The following is a 17,441-nucleotide window of genomic DNA, read 5'->3' on the forward strand; positions in this document are numbered from 1 at the left end:
TACCGGTCGGTTTATTCGTAGTTGTATCGTGGTTATTTCAGCGCAGCTTTGGTGCTGCGGTATCCGCGTAAAACATAAAACTATCTCTCATGTTTAATTGCTACTCACTGTGCGTGGAGGTAGCAGGTACTGACACGTTAGACTACCAATAGTCTAAGAGGTCCATGCGCCACAGACTGTTAGAGCCTTGAGCGCGAGTACCACAATGATGGTTCGAAACACGATAGCTCGCTAGTAGCGGCCTTCTCTCTAGCAGATCGAGAATATACGTGCGCGTTGTTTAACACGATAGTAGTCGCCAATGACTGCAACAATAATAAAAAGAGATTAGTAATAGAAAGTAAAACGCAAACGTTTAATGTTTTGAAAGGATATTTATACATAAAATCGAAATATCAGTTACATCGTAATATTAATGCGATAATAATAACATCAATAGTTCATTCACTTTGTCTTGAAATTTAAGAAATTTATTTTCCCTCGAGAGATACGTACATATATTATCGTGCTAATATTTAGCTGACATATTTGAAACTTTCGCTGTTACAAAAAAACTCTATCGTATTTGAACATTCTCATATCGCAGAATGTGAGAAAGCAAAGAAATTAAATTGTTCAGAATCTGTTTAGAATTACTTGTTCTTTTGGTGGAAATCGGAAACAACAAGCATCGTGTCGTCGTGCTAACTGATTGGAATTTTCAAGGATGAAGATGGAAAGTTGTATCGGTACATTTTTCGTTATTCTCGGAAGATCAGAGAGCATCTTCAGATTCGATCGATCGGCGAATTTAGTATGGATCGTATACTTGGAACGAACTAGATGTTATCTCGTAAGCAGTCTTGTTAGGTCGCTTATACGTTGTACGCTGCTTGATAAATCTTTTATCGTAAACTCACCTCTACGATCGTTATACCTTTTTCGATCGTTTCCATTTATATTCTCCGGATGTCAACGTGTATCTGAATATATAAGCGGAGTATCCGAAGAAGGAATGTACTCTACGTGTGCAAAAGGTAGCTTTTAACACATTTTATCTGTTCATGTATGTTTATTAAACTAATTCGCACAATTTTATGGCATTTGTTTCTTTTATCGATAGATTTATAGAAAAAATGTTCGCTTCTTTTATCTGTACGTAAATTTCTGTTGAAAATTTGTTCAAACTACTCGCAGTTAACTGTTAGCAATTAACAGCTTTCGTTCGTACAAAAAGGTTGTACGTTGATAAGCGCCGGAAGAATAAAGAAAAAAATGTTTGAACGTGATTTACATCAGCGCCGTTCTAAAGTTGTCTGCCGCCAGAAAAACGCTGTTCCCACCATCGTTTATTTACATTTTTTGCTTCTCATACACGTATCGCGAATCATTTCTAACGTTTGCTCGGTGAAACTGCGGAAAAGCTATCTCGTATCCGATTTCGATGACTTTGAAATATGCGATAGAAATTAATATTTTGAAAAACTTTTTCCTATATATATATAACCTACGCGGTTACGCTTAGTTTCCGAGTTGGTAAAAAACTGTCCGTACCACGCGGTAAGCGAATTGTGCCTATAGTCGTGCGTCTATTACAGCGTACGCGTGAGTATTGGTTGCCAGTCGCCTTATCTTCCGTTTATAGAGGAGGGTCGGGCGAGCTTAAAGCCCCGTGCACAACTGTATATCCGTGACTAGAGATAGAAGGAGAAAGAGCGACGCGAGAAATACAAGAAATGTCTATCACAACTCGATTAAATCGATTGGGCTTGGATCGGGCTGAGATTTTTCAACGAACGAATAATCGTTATTATTTTGCGCGACAGACTAACTATTATCGATGAGAGATTTTAATGACGCAAAAATGTACAGAATATATAAAATATATAAAACGTTCAAAGTATCGAGTACGTGATTTAGATCTTTATTTATATTTCTGTTTCTTTAGTTGCGTTGGTAAAAATGTGAATTTGTATAAAAATCGTACGGTGTTAAAAGATATCAAAGGTGTTATGCATCGTGTTATTATCGTAAGGAAAGATTCTGTCTTATTTGATATTCGTAAAGTGATTTGTAGTTTGCGTTACAAAAAAAGATCTATAGAATAGCAACAGCATCGGAGCTTATATAATACACGTACGTAAGTATATACACGTATATTCGATGCTTTAATGCTGTTTTTTAATGCTCGTAATAAAATGTCCAGTAATAAATAGCACGAACGTGAAAAGTCATAAATATCTACTTATTAATTTTCAAGTGGTTAATTATGGGCGTGAATCGCGTAAAAGAAGCTTTAGAATCTAAAATACATATCGATCACATCTTCTAGCGACTCGAGGCGAGATTCCAACGTTTATCTAAATTATTCCATCGGATTTAGTATTCGTCGCGGAAGTTCATCCAAGTTACGTAATTCTAGAGAAGTCGGAGAATATAAAGGAATATACATCCGTTTATCGGATATTTCAAATATTAATAAACATCGATGACCATTGGGAAGGGTGCCGTCACCGTTGAAACGGAGGACGATCGTTGTACCGAACGACGAGTGTCGCTGCGATATATCGTTAGAGCCCGATAATTCGAGAGAGATAAATGGCATTACCGTTGTCGAAATGTAATTATGTTATGTTAAAAGTAGCTTACGAAAGTATTCCAACACTTGTCCAAACCTTCTATGAATATACGGTGTGTCCGTTCTATGTGAAAACGCGCGAGTACCTTGAACACCATGGATGAAGGAAAATAACGTTTGAAACCGAAATGTCGTAGGACTCCGAGGAGGGCACATTGTGCCGATACTTTATTTTATCTTGCAACGACTTTGAAAATCCCTATGAAGCTCGGAAGAAAGAAATTCATATCTTTCATATCATTCGTATCAATTTGGTGATACCGTGATATCTGTATTTTCGTCCAGTCGCGGGGAGACGCGATCGCGTTGAAGCGCGTCAACGGGAGTCGTAAATTCCCGTTACGATTATACGAATCGACACCACGAGCAGGGCGATCCCCTTATTTCATTCGGGATAATAGGGGTGTTTGTTGTCGAATACAACTGTAGCCTACAGTTATATAATACGTATATATTTCCACCAGATTACAACACTTATAACGTAGACAGAAATCATTTGACTTCGTCGTGTCGGAAAGTGTACTAGTTAATTGACCCGAAGGCTGATAGATTTGAGGTGTCGAGTACCGAGATCGTGACTGCCCGAGGATTGATAGAACAGTGGACTCGACTGTCCGAGGAGCGTAAGAACAGTAACAGAGCCGTCTCGTACTATTTAGGAGGGAAGCTCGGTGTGGATGTACCCTTTTTGAACTAAGAACGCGGATTCGTTGTTCAAGCTTTTCGGTAGAAAAGCGAGGGTAACGATCCGCGATGCCCATTGGTTATAGCCAATGTTAATAAATAAAATACGAGAAGAAAGTCTCCTGCAGATGTGGCTCATGGGTGTCCTTGTTCCTGGGAAAAACCAGCTATTTCGCTGGGCACATCTGTTTTCTCCGTAATCAGCAAGAGCGTGCATGCAACAAACCCAAGGACCGTTCGAAGGACCATCCATAAACCGAAAATATTTATACGAATAGAAATTAAGCTAAAACGATTCGGTTGATGGCGGTTCCTTGGGTTTATCGCGGGTCGGTGTAACGAGGGGTAGGCCTTGGCGGCCAGACCGAGAGGGACGTCGCACGGATCATCTCGCGCGACGTAACGATATCCTTCTGTTCGAAATTCACTCATCGATACATACACGCTTGTCGAAATTAAAACATTTTACATCGCGTGTATTACTCTAAATTGAAAATAATAAGATTAACGTTTAGTCGGATTTCCTTCGAGCTCGATCTATCTTTTTTAAAGGTCGAATAGGAGATATCGACTGTTCAACAAACTGTCGAACTAGCTGTTAAATAAGATCATCGATATTACGTTAATTCGTTGAACGTAAAAACGATTATTCCGAAGCACACGATAAATTTAAATCGTGGAGTAACTATTATTTATTATTATAGAGTAACGCGAGCCTCGTTTCCTGATGGCTGTAAAGTCATATCGTTCGATGCAATAACTTCCTTCAGCTATATACATTCTCTCTTCGAACATTTATCCAAAAAGTTACAAAGACCTTGTTACCTTGACACAACGTTACCGCCACGCTTTTCACGATGAATTTGTATGGAGTAGGTCGAGGATCGTTAAAATCTACCAACTTGTTAGGTACTTTCATTTTTTCATCTCCGTTTACATAGTCGCGAACTTTTATAAATTTCGCTCGATTAACTTTTGTCGAACGTTTGTACTCGAATCTACGAACATTCGGCAAATACAACGGATGGCACGAGCTCAAGGATAAGTCATGATTCAGTCATCCCGCGACCTTCCAATTTGGTTAATCGTCCATGGGGTCAACTCGATTACCCGATCGTCTGTCTGACAGTTTCTCTCGTTCGCCCGTCTTCACCTTTCTCCGCCGTTGTTCTTCTTGCTCTCATCCATATATTAAATTATTCAAATATTAGATATTAAAGCAATTTAAAATTCTTACAATATATATATACACGATACAATTGCCGTCTGGCTAATTTACCTTTCCGCAGAGAGATTCTGTCGTTTGCTATCGATCTCTATAATCAGAGAAACAGAAACAGAAAAGTTACACAGTGCTGGAAAATTGTAGAGAAGAGGCTGGGAATACGGAATCTCGTTCGTGCGTTGTTTCCGTGCCTACCTGCGAAGAAACTAACGATGTGAAATCGTGCCCTCTCTGACGCCATTCGACTCTTTGTATCCGATTGTGAAATCTAAACGTACCGCGAATAACGCCAATACAGGAGCCAATGAAACTTTTCTCATCGTTCCCTCGCGACGAGCGAACAAATTCGTTCTTCCGACTTTGAATTTCAAAGTTAGACTCGGTGTCGTGTGTTAGCTTTCTTACACCAATTTGTAGGAAACCGAGGCTGTAGAATCACGCTGCGGTAACCCTGTCATATAACTTTGACGCACCCTGTACAACACGACGATCCAAAATTGATGAAATTTTCATTATGATGTCTAACATGGTTGTTTTGCAATTTAAGATCGCCAATAAGGCTAAACGATTTTGTAATGGTTTCACTTGGTTTTTTATAAATACCTAATATTACTTAATACGCGCGAACGGATGTGGGCTGTATTTTGTATATTTGTAAACGAACTGAATTTCATCGGTAGTTACACTTGTTCAAAACGTTGAAAATTCTTTAAACCATTAAATCGCATAATCATCGATACGTAGGTATTCAGTTACGTTTCTCCTTCGACAACGTAATGGATTTTCGATGCAACCAACAGCTGTTAATTAATATCTGCACGGTTGCGCAATTGCGCACGAACGCACACGATCGCATTTCGATTTCTTCGACTTTCCTCGTCTTCCCTCGCAAAGATTTTAGTTTTTCGAATAGTTTGCCTACCAGAAAATGAACAAATCGGCATTTTGCAAACAAGTGGAAATCGATCCGTTTCTATTTTATTTAACATTCGACTCGCAGCTATTATCGTTTCTACGTGCGACGCTACGTGCCCTCGTCGTGATATTCTGCACGCGGTTCGTCTATTTCGCGATTTCGTGGTTTTGCAATAATACGTGTATTAAACGAGCGTGCAGACGAACGAGGCCCATGTTCTCGACGAGCATTAGCGACGACCGTTTTGCCGCGATCGAACGTCGTCACGCGTCGCACAGTCGAGTATTCCAGTATTCGAACGGTTGAGTCGAATTAGATACGAGCCAGAAAAAAAAATTTTAGTACGTATTTTATCGTGTAATACGATCCTAATTACCATTAAGGACAGGCATCTGTTTAAATCAATAAATCATCTTCGATAAGTAATAAACATTTCGATTTGTGAGTTACACGTACTATGTGGAGGGGATGATTTCAGCGTTGATCTTAAAATAATTTTAAATTTCATAAAACAACTAGTTTTAACGGAAGTTTTATAGGGCGAGAGAGCAAGACATATTTAATAAATTATATTAAAAAAATATTTACAACGCGTTTCACTGTTTTCGTGCGTTTCGTTTAAATAATATTTGGAGCACTCGGGCCGGCTTAGTGGGAAACAGTTGATACACGTATACCTATAATTCCTTTAGTTCTGTAATTCTAATTCTTTGATAACAAATAATTTTCCGTTATTTGGTTCTTGCATTTTTTTCAAACTTCTATATCAAGGATATCGAACGTAGAGTCGGATAGTAACGTTGAAAAACCGTACGTCGCCAGCAGACGTCGAAAAAACATAAGAAAATATAAGAAAAAAAGAAGACGGTCGACCGAATCGATGAAAAAAAGAGTGGAATCGCGCAAACTTTCGTTCGGCGATGGTCGCGGTCCGATAGAATTTCTATTTACGACTGTACGCCTAATTAAATGGAACGATCTTGCTGCGCAATAACGACATCCGATAGACGCCTTTGAAATCGAACCAAGTACAAATGGAAGAAACACCGTGTACTTTCACCAAATTACAAACGACGCACGGCGAAAGTCGTTATTCTTTTATGTCGTCGTACAAAATTCTGCCAGAGATGATGTAACGTCACGAGCTTTCTTTCGGAGAATCCATTTCTTCATTTGCATACTCCGTGCGGCTATTGCAATTTGTCTTCTTTTACCAGACTCGCACAGACGAATCGCTCGGATCTTGATAGAAGCGATTATTCCAAGTTAGCTAGAAGGAACGGTGATTTTCGTTTTTATATGGCACGACTGGAAACCATGGGTATCTCGTTCTTAAACACGCGTACGCAATTTTTTGATTATTTTTTAATTCATTAAAATGGTATTTTTTGTCTTTTTTCTTCTAAAATGGATATTTTCAGTTTAGTTTGTGAGATCGGAACGACAATGGAATAAAGATATTGAACTGATCGATACGATAGTTCGTTTCTATTTCCAAAGTCGTAATCGGTAAGGAAGATTTATTGGAAGCAACGAAGAACGAATAGCGAAGCGACTAAATTCGATAATCGAAATTTATTTTATCCTATGATTTACGATTCGATTAACGTAACGTACGATTAAAACTAGCTAACTAAATTAAAATTAGTCCTATCGCTGTCTGCATCGCTATGAGATTTTTATTATAGACGATGTTTTACGTAGAATGTTATCTTTTCTATCCTGCGTCCTGTATCGATATCGACATCAGATTCGATATCAAATTATATCCGTTTAAATAAGTTGTTCGGAAACGTAACAAGGTTCTTTATCGATGCATAAGTGAAACGCGAATGTAGTTTATACGGTAGAATCAGTGATACCTTTAAACGTAAGTCACTGGGAAATCAGTAAAATGTTTGAGATTTAATTAATCGATTAATCAATGTTCGAATGCAATGATAAATACCTTGAGTGGCTAGTGCGTGCTTCTGACAATTTTCTTCTCGTCACGATACGCGCAGATGTTTTTCAAAACTTTAGAAAACGTTTGAAAACGCGAGATTCAGCATGGCATCCCACATAAAAGATGGACTATTGACTGTATCAGAATTTATGGACTCGCAGGTTAGCGGTATTCAAACGCGACAAGTATACATACATATATATATATATATATGCGTATAGTATATACAGAGTTAATTTTTCGCAGTGTTGCGTTAGGTTGATCGGGCGTGCGCGCCACTCTATCGTAGAGGAGGTAGTAGGAGTAGGAGTAGGAGTAGGAGTAGGAGACGAGACAGCGGGAACGCGAGCCAGCAGCTCCGAGCGAGCGCATCTCATTCATTCGTCGCGAAAAAAATGCAGCTCGGTACCAGTTCCGCCTCTATTGTTCCTGACCGCAGAAACGCACACGAACGATCGTGCAATTTAGCCAGGTGTACGGTGTGTATACACGTACGTACATACATACGTGCATACGTGCAAGGTGGTCGGCCGTCGACCAATCCCGTGGTGAGTAGTCAGGCGCCGTCTGTAGTCAGACGCTAACGTCGCCAGCCAGCGGCACACTCGCGACTCGTGTCAGTAGTTCGTGTACGACCGCCGTGCGTGTATCACCTCTGTCGCTCGATTTTTCTTCTCTTCCGTGATTTTTTATCAATTCGTTTCTTACCGTGGACGTGTTTCGAGGTGCTGCCAAACCTTGGGATTTGTGATCGAACGTGACCGACGACGAGCAACCGTGGGAGGGCGGGTGGTCGGTGGGGAGAAAACAGTGATCGTATCAGGTAGGCGATTTCCTTCGTAATTGCGAGCAAAATGTTGCAGCGAACGAAATCCTCGAGTCCATTGGCTCGGCAAAATGTCTCTGGCAACGATCAGAGTTCGTTAATACGTGAATCGACAGGGGCTGGAATTTAAAGCGATCGTGTTTATTTTCGGAAAGTAAGCGTGACGTGCGTTTTCTTTTATACGTGTTTCTTCTACAAGTAGAATCGCTCGCAAATGTTTTTACTTGGTGAATTAATTTGAAGCAAAATCTGGATTCTATTAAAAATATCGAGTGACGAACGATCGGAGCGATCAGACTCAGGTGGAGAGGAAGGAAGCGTGTAATACCGTTTGAAAAACGTTGCTTACGGGAAAATTGTCGTTTATAAGAAATAATTCAAATTAGAATGACCGTCGCTAAAGACCATATTATCGATGCGACGCGATGTTTAAGAATGCAAGAAGACGACGACGAGGAGGAAGAAGAAGAAGAAGAAGAAGAAGGGGAAGAAAATTAGATCGATCGAGGTTTCTTAACGAACAAACGCATAAATTAATTCTCATAGATAAACGATATGAAAATAAAGTAGATAAAAACGACGTGAGCGTTGGATAACCATAACCGTAACCATATCTATTATCATCTATGTAATAATAATACCTATCGAAGATAAAACTGCCAACAGTAATATTATGATTTTTGTTTTTGAATCGTTCGTTCGTTCGTTCGTTCGTTCGTTCGTAATAAGTGTAGAAAACGGGGCGAGATCGATCGAACTGTTCGGTGAGAGAGTAGCGCGTATACACGCTTTACATTGATTTTTGTTCTTTTGTACTACGTCAAATGTAAATTATCGTAAAATATGAAAACAGTAGGAAGTAATAGAAATTATTAAATACGTAGGAAGAATTTTAATCGTAAATTCGACGATTTAACGCTTGTCCTTGTTTACGGCACGAGAGATATAAATTTATTTTCCAATAGTTACGTCGATTATTAAATTATACAAATAGATCGTGGTGCGACACTTTCAAATCTTTCCGAAGATTTTCTTGATCGGATAAGTTTGCCAAAGATTCGGAACGATAGACGATAGACGCGTTGATCAAACTGACAAACGATACGAAGAATAGGTAAGCTTAATATAGGTGCCTCAATGTCGTGTAATACATTTTTTCTCAAATATTTCCTCTTCATCCGCAGGTAAAATGGTAAAAACTGCGTGATTTAAACTTTTCTTTTTTCCATTTGTATTGCTTTCTAGAAAATTCTATGCTTTCGATCTTTTTACTCTATTCTTTGCTGATTTAACCTTTAAAGCTATCGTCGAAGGAAATTATCGTACCACGTTTTGTCATTACCAGCTAATGAAAAAATCCGTAATCACTTAGTTGCCAACCCAATATAACGGCTAAAGTTTTGTACAACTGGATATACTTCTTTGTCTTAGGAATCGATAGATTTACACAGAAACGCAGTCTTTATCGTCATCGTACTCTATATTAGAAGAAAAGTAGAAAAAAAAAGTTACACGGTCAATCGAGAAAGATCAGCCACAATACCAACAACAAAATGATACTCTAGCGAATATTTTCATGTTTGAAAATAAAGATACGGGATATTTTGACACGACGTAATATTTTTCATACCACAACTATGCGCGTGTGTAATAACAGCGAGCAGGATTAACGGTATGCGGAACATTATTCTTCTATACGTTTGTCTCTGGTAATTAACCGCAGCGTTTTTCTGTCTGAATATCGTACATTAAAAAAACTAACGCACGTACCTTTCCTAAATAAGAGACAATAAGCTAAATAAGCTGATAATAAATAATAATAGATAAATAAATAAGCGAAATATTGGAATATTAACGCGTGTCGCTGTAAATATTAACAAGATAAGAGTTTCTATCGAAGTCAGCGAGGCAACTTTCTATTTTACGGTATAATAAGTCGAAATTGAAGGAGTTCCGTGTCGTAACAGTTATCGCGATCAAAAAAGGAAAAGCACGCGCGTTTACAAGTAAATAAATAAGTAGCGTGTTTCGAACGAAAAGGTTAGATGGTGGCTGTGCGGTGGCTGTGCGATGGCTGTGCCGTCCTCTGATTAACGACGTTACGCGGATATTTGTCTTTAGGGAAGGAGAAATATCCGCGTTAACAGGTGGGGTGTTGGATCGGTCTAATTTAGAGAGGGCCAGTGGTAGGGACGATTTTCCTCTATTTTGCAGCGTTACAACCGGTGCGTTCTGTTCGTTGTTGCTGCGAATGACTGGCGAAGCTGTCGGGGGGTATGCGCACCTCGTGCGAGATGCGAATTACAGAAGAGCAATTACAGAAGGAAGTAAGAAACGATCATGCGTAGAATTAAGGATGAAAATGAGCCGGATGTCGGATGGTAATCGATGATCGTCGGTGAGATGCACGATCCCTTGGAATCGTGTACGCAGCGAGGACATTCTCCGATCGAAATGGATATGAACGCGTTAATTATCAAATCGTTTCGACGCGCCGAATGCATATAAGATGCGTATAAGATAGCGCGTCCCTGTTCTCGCGTAAACGCGTAATTTTCCAAGCAGCCAGATATCGAGGAGATAGATGTCTCGTTTTAGGATAACGAGAACCAAAGTATTTTTCTAACGCGCGATGTATTTGTTGCGTGTGCCCCGTGTACCAGCGCAGTGTTGTTAAGTGCCGTTACATGCCTGCAGCTGTACATTCATAAATAAAGAGCACGACGATACACGCGGCCGTTGGTTAATAACGAGCCCTAAACACGATGATAGATGGTCTAATCGTAACGGTGAGATGGTCGCATAATTTGTTAACGCTGTGCAGCCAATAGAATCGGTACGCAATGACCACTGGAAAGATATTCCCGAGATAATTTCGCACATACCTACCGTGCTTCGTGCGGATGATTCCTGCTTTACGTCATTGGCCGTGATGTAATTAACCGCGCAAGTTAACGAGCGGCGAACATCGAGCTGCAGCGTGCGCGATACACACGGTACACACGGTACACACGGTACACACGGTACACACGGTAGACACGGTACAGGGTGGTGCGGTGTTGATCGAAATTCACGCGGAATGCCGCGGTATTCTGCTTTTCTCGCACAGATCGAATAATAGCGGCGACAACGATAATAAAGTAGCAAACGAAATTCTCTCCATCGTATTCGATTCTTAGCAAATTATTGATCCATCCAACGCGACTGCGATACGATTGGGTGCGTTTTTTTCTAAATTTCGAAATTCCTTCCTTTACAGGATCTTTGATATATCTTTTCGAAATTCGCTTTTGATCGTTCAAATTAATAAAAATGTCGATATATTTCGTTTATAAAGTTGGCGGAATAACTATATACAGATACGAATAAACCTGATTTTATTCTCGTATTCTGTACTATGATTATTCGTGAACAAGATGCTACCTTTTGCATCCAATGTACCGCTTAAATAAATATGGTATCCGCTACGACGTGGTTTCTATATCTAAAGTTTCTCGAAAGCCTTCGAGTTGACCACCTGCGTACATGACGCTCGCTCATGTTCTCTTACTACCGTCTCTAATAATAGAAACAACGTTAATCTGCAAATAATTACTTTTAAGTAATACGAGTACATACAAAGAGCGAACGCGATACAAAACAAAGGGGAATTTTAATTCATCGAATGATAAATACAAACGAACCATATTAACCGAAAACAATAGAATATACGCAACATCTTTAATGCATTTGTTTCGCTTGAATACAAATGCGAGTATTATCAGCTGGAGCAACGCATGCGAATGGATTACTAAGCCTCAACCATGCAACGTAACCTAACAAAGATCGAATCGATACATAATATGAATATAGGAATCTCTATAAACGCGAAATTTGTTGGTGCGGAGAAGGATAGGAAATGGGTATAAAATCGCACGATATAATACGTTGTACGTGATACGCGCGTGATATTTACATACGAATAAAAACCGACACCTCGTTTCGTTCGTACAAATGTAAAGATACTTGTACGTATGTAGATACGTAAGTATGTAGAGGCTGCTGATCGTTAGGATTGCTCGATCCAACGATTATCTTTATCGATCGGTACAAGCGTGAAACGCGTGTCTATCTCTAATTAGTTCGTATACTCGTAAACAATAAAATTGGAGTAAAAACGCGCAGAACGTATCTAGCATCCAAAAATATTTATCAACCGCTGGGAAACAAACTCTGGCTAGAAACGTTTCAGATTTACTTTGCGCTCTCTTCTGCGAATTTGTAAAAGGGAATGGGCCGATACCGATCCGCGATTCGCGGAATCCGAAGGACAGAGACATTCTCGGATAGTCGGTCTCGTGGATGAATCGCCGCTGACATTCGTACATCTCCGATAGAATCCGTGGAATTCGACGTATCGAGGCATCGGCGATAATTTTCGCTGAGACACAAAGCGCCAAAGGGTTCTGCCGTTTCCTTTTCATCGTAGCCTGAATCCTATACTGTATCGTATACCGTATCGTATCGTATCGTATCGTATCGTCGTATCGTGGCATTATAACGTAGCTCTAGCGGACCTGATGTTCGGGTGGAAATTCCGACGTTGCTATGCTATAGCGCCGCGAAGAAATTGGTGGCGCTTTTCCGTGGCATACTTCCTCGAGAATAAAAAAAAAAAAAAAAAAAAAAAAAAGAAAAGAAAAAAGCCAGTAGGTCGGCAGGGATTCGATCTTCCGGCCGCTGCAACAAGCTCGACAGGTTGCAACGGGGAACCGTTACGCTGGCGAGACGAAGCAAAATGCAGAGGAAACCGCGAAAAAGTTACGCATCGAAGCTGACTCGTGGCCGTGCGATGCTCGTAAAGTCAAGTTTACGGTAGACTGACAACGAGACAAGGACTTTGCGTAACAGTTATGCTCGCTATTTCTCGCGTGCCGCGAAATGCTAGAGAAAAATATCGTCGGCCCGACGTGTAAAGAAACGGTTCGATCAACTTCCACCGTCCATTTTCCATCGTCACCGCTTTCTATACAAATTATCCTTATCTCGAAGAAAGGTATATGGTCACAGACGACGTTTCCTTCCCCGATCTTACGTACATTTCCAAACATCTTCTTATTAGTTGTTTATTCGATTCCTTTTTCGAGAAAAAAATGTTTTCTTGTAAAACGATGGATTTGTCTAAAACTTCCTTTCGCCGAGTCTTCCGGTGTTTATATAAGAATTTCATACTTTTATATAGAGACGATACGTGTACGTTTTAATAGAGACGATTCGTTATTTCAGTATAAGAAAGAAACTGTTCATGGACTGTCGATACTGTCAATCCCAGATAGCGCGTATAATCTAGCGTTCGTGTTAACGAAGCGTAATTTATACCAAGTTAATGACATAGCCGAGCACGAAACGCAAGTTTTCCTCGCTTTTTCCTTCCTGTAAAAACACTCGACGATGCTCGCTTAAATCTTCCATACGTACAGTCTCCGTAAGAAGGTGGAAGATTTTGTTGACACAAAGTTGCAATCGCCACGGTTTCGCTAATTTTTCAAGCTTAACGCTTAATCGCGTAAATCGAGTAAAACATGGTAAATCGCGTGCATTAGTCGCTAATAGAAGCAATTAGAAATTTTCTATTTAAAATTGACCGCCTGTAGAGCACCGCGAAGCATCTATGCGAGACAATTACGCGGCTAGCAATTAAAATTCTTCCGTATATGAAGAATTGGTGGATGATATAGCGGAGATAGTTCTGCGAACATGTGTGGTCGCGTGACTACTATCCCAGTTGAACGCATACGATTCGAAGCTTCTAATACGACGATCAACTTTTACGAGAAAAAGTGTAATTAAAATTTACATCACCTAGGATTAATAAACGACTGTAGTAGAGCGATTAACCAAATCGTTTTAGCAGAATGAATATGATAATTTATTTTCCCCGAAGGAAAAATCCTCCTTCTGCACGCTAAGCCGCGTTGCGGGTTTTCAACTTTCTGCAGTGACACGAAAGAACGTGGGGACGGAAGAAGGTCTCTCGATTCTCTCGCTGGATCACACGAGTCATTAAGCTCGGTCATTACGACCGGCGAGAAAACCTCGTACTCTTGTAACGATAGATTCAATTATCGACCGTTTAATCCCACGACTCTTTCGCCTCCTGCCCCCAATCCGACGGTTCTCCCTGCTACACGCAACGAAATGAATTTGGCTTCGTCGCCGACATCATCGTCCAGACCCATTAGCGATTAATCGTAGCCCGGATCGTTTCATTAATAAGCGCGAAATTAATAAGACGATCTTGGTAATTGCTGCGAGCTACGCGAATCTACGTTCCACGGGATTACGAACGCCAGGTAGCTGGCGGCATAGGTTCAATGGCTTTCTCTTTTATCGAGGTTTTTCACGCCAAGCTTTTCCGTCACGGTCTCTCGATTCACCTGTTCGTTGTCTGGTGCGAACCGAGGTAAGAAAGCGTCGATTATCCGTTCTGCGCGATATAACCGGCGTAATGATATTAGCTCGGATCGACTCTCTTTCACATCTATAGACGAGATATCTCGCCTGCCCTTTCCTCAAAGCCTGAAACGTCCGCTTCATCCACTTGTAAGAATAATACCTGATTCGCCCTTTTAAACAGCTTAACCAAGACCCGAGACTATCGAAAGGAAATATTTGAAAAATAATATCGGTTATCAACGTAGAATCTTAATTTCTTATAATTCTACGAAATAACGAAATTCATTTCGTCGTGCTTCGCTGTCAAATAACAAATTGTGATCGTAAATATCGCGAGTACGCTGTAAAGACAATCGCAAGACAACGGTGATATACATATCGTCGCAAAATGGCGCGTACTAGCGCAGAAAAATGGCATTTCCGATTATAGTATAGCACGATTTTTGCTCGTTATCATCGTTCTACTCGCCGGTTATATTACGCCATGCACACGTGTATCGAGCACACGTGGAACCACGCAGAACCACGTAGAACCACGCAGAAAGTATCGGGCCAATCGTTACGCCTAATGAATATTTTAACGTTAAACCGGTGCAGCGTGACTTTGTCGACAACCGAGCTCTGACGTATCCAACTGCTGCTTATTAATCCGGCGTGCCACTTGCTCGATACCAATCTGGTAGCAGAAAGAATTTTTACTGCAAGACCGATGGAACAATTTTTATTTAAACACGTAGCCTTCCTACAGCTGTGCTTCGGTTACCAACTTGTTCAACTTGTTCAAATTAATATTTTCGACGCGCCGCGTCTTAACCAAGCGAAGGAAACGAGAAAAATCAGCGACTTTAAATCGATAAACGAAACGTATAAATATAATGCGCGATGTTAACATCGAACGCGAAGATATCGATACTCGTTACGTTCTAATTTCAATATTTCGACGTCACGAGACCGTTCTCCGTTCCTTTATCGTGGCTTCGACCCATTCGTAATACGAGTTTCAAATACAGGAGCCCAGGGACCTTGGCAAATGGAATAACGTAACGTATTATCTTATTTCGTATTGCACGCTCGTATCCGTACCTCGAATTCCCACTAAACTATCCTTTACTAAACTTTAATGGAAAGAACGTTGTGCTTTTCTCCATACGTTTAAAATAATATAGTCTCGATATATTTCACGTTCTGTGTTTTTTTTATTACAGAATTTGACGAGTTTTTAAATCCTTTAGATGTATTCGTACATGCTCACATATAACGACGAGTTGTACAAATTATGCCGCCACATCGTTTCCTTCCTAATGTTTTTATACGAGATTTTGTCGATTTCAATGTACGATCTCTTATACGAAACAAGAAACTATACTACAAATCGCTATTAGGTCGTCCGATAAGCTCGTTCCGCTTATTATTTCCCTGTTATTTTTAAATTTCCAATATCTATACGATTCCCATTATCTTTAAATGTTCGAGTACTTGCAGGATCGATCGACTCTGTCTCGTCCATCGGACGACCATTTCTGCTGTTCCACCGGATACGAATCGATCTTGAAAATTTCCTTCTCAAAGCGATCGAATCCTTTCGCGCAAGTACAAGACCATAGACGTCACCTATACGTACACACGTACACGTACACGTATATACGTGGTATGCTCTTTCCAAAGAGACGAATCACAATTTCCTAGAATAGTTATCGATCTCACAATTCACAATTCACAATTCACGGTTCGAATCGTGTCTTAATAACGAGAGTAGATTGTTACATTGATAAAAATTACGCGTCTTTGATCAAAAAACGCGTTTAATCGGTTGTATTTTTCATATGCTGCTTTTCAGTATCGTGAAAAATATCGCAGACTACGTGCATAACGTACATCGTACACGCATACTCTGATCAATCTCCATTTACGTATTCTCCATAATCTCCATATATGCTCGTAAGGCGGACTTGAGAAACGGCGCGTTTCCGTCCACTGATCAGGTGCCGAGCGTTTAGAGCGTAATTACGATAGGATACACGTTATACCCTTTCAGGATAGGAAACGTTATTCTAACGCGATTTCATCGTAGGCGTAGCTCGTTTTTCGGGTGGAGTTGGTTAACGAGATCCGCGGTGTTCAGAAAAAAAAAGAAAAAAAAAAAAGAAAAAAAAGAGAGAAGTAAAGGCGGAGGAAGGATAAATAGGAAGAAAAGAGGTTACCGTTCGACTTGCTCGCTGCGATACAACCTTTTTCTTCTATCGCGTGCAAACCTTTCGATCTTTCTTTACTCATACACACGCATGTTCCACTTTTCACGGTAGGCGTACGTAACGACTGTGCGCAAGTTCAAGTTCTACCAGTTTTCTCGAAAAAACGAGTAGCAAAGTCACGGAACTCTTAAAGTTTTTTTCCTGTAGCGGAGAGGCGAGAAAAAATCGGATATATCGTAGGGTGAAAATCACTGGACTCGGTGAATCGTCGGATGCCGCGAGACATAATTTGCGTTGCCGCGGCGACCACCGTCCTTTGATCTAATACTCGCGCGAATTTTTTTCGATCAACGATTGGGAAAACGATCGTGTCTGGTAGCTGGTACACGCACGGTGCGCTTGGTGCATTATGCATTAACGACCGACCCACCAACGGATACAGGCCGTAGCACCACGGCACGTTGTATCACGTATTTTTCTCGATTACGCGATGAAGCTGTTTGCCATCGACCTCGTACGCGTTAATTTATTTCACTAGGGGCTCTCGTCGCTGATAACAATTTTCATCTACCCTTGCTACCGTGCTGCGTCTTCGCGTAAA

The 17,441-nt window shown here is 40.4% G+C and overlaps 1 protein-coding gene across 4 annotated transcripts in view; it reads left to right on the forward strand.

Annotated features, from left to right (window-relative positions):
- Positions 1-17,441, forward strand: part of LOC132908964 (uncharacterized) — a 66,751-nt gene that overhangs the window by 2,161 nt on the left and 47,149 nt on the right. The window contains exon 1 of one of the 4 annotated variants that reach the window (XM_060963459.1): positions 7,739-7,935. The exons of 2 other annotated variants lie outside the window; for them this stretch is intronic. The gene's annotated coding sequence lies outside the window, so the exon portion shown is untranslated. One more of the 4 variants, XM_060963454.1, reaches the window with a different exon arrangement.

The sequence above is a fragment of the Bombus pascuorum genome, chromosome 7, assembly GCF_905332965.1.
Source record: "Bombus pascuorum chromosome 7, iyBomPasc1.1, whole genome shotgun sequence".
Classification (NCBI taxonomy): domain Eukaryota; kingdom Metazoa; phylum Arthropoda; class Insecta; order Hymenoptera; family Apidae; genus Bombus; species Bombus pascuorum.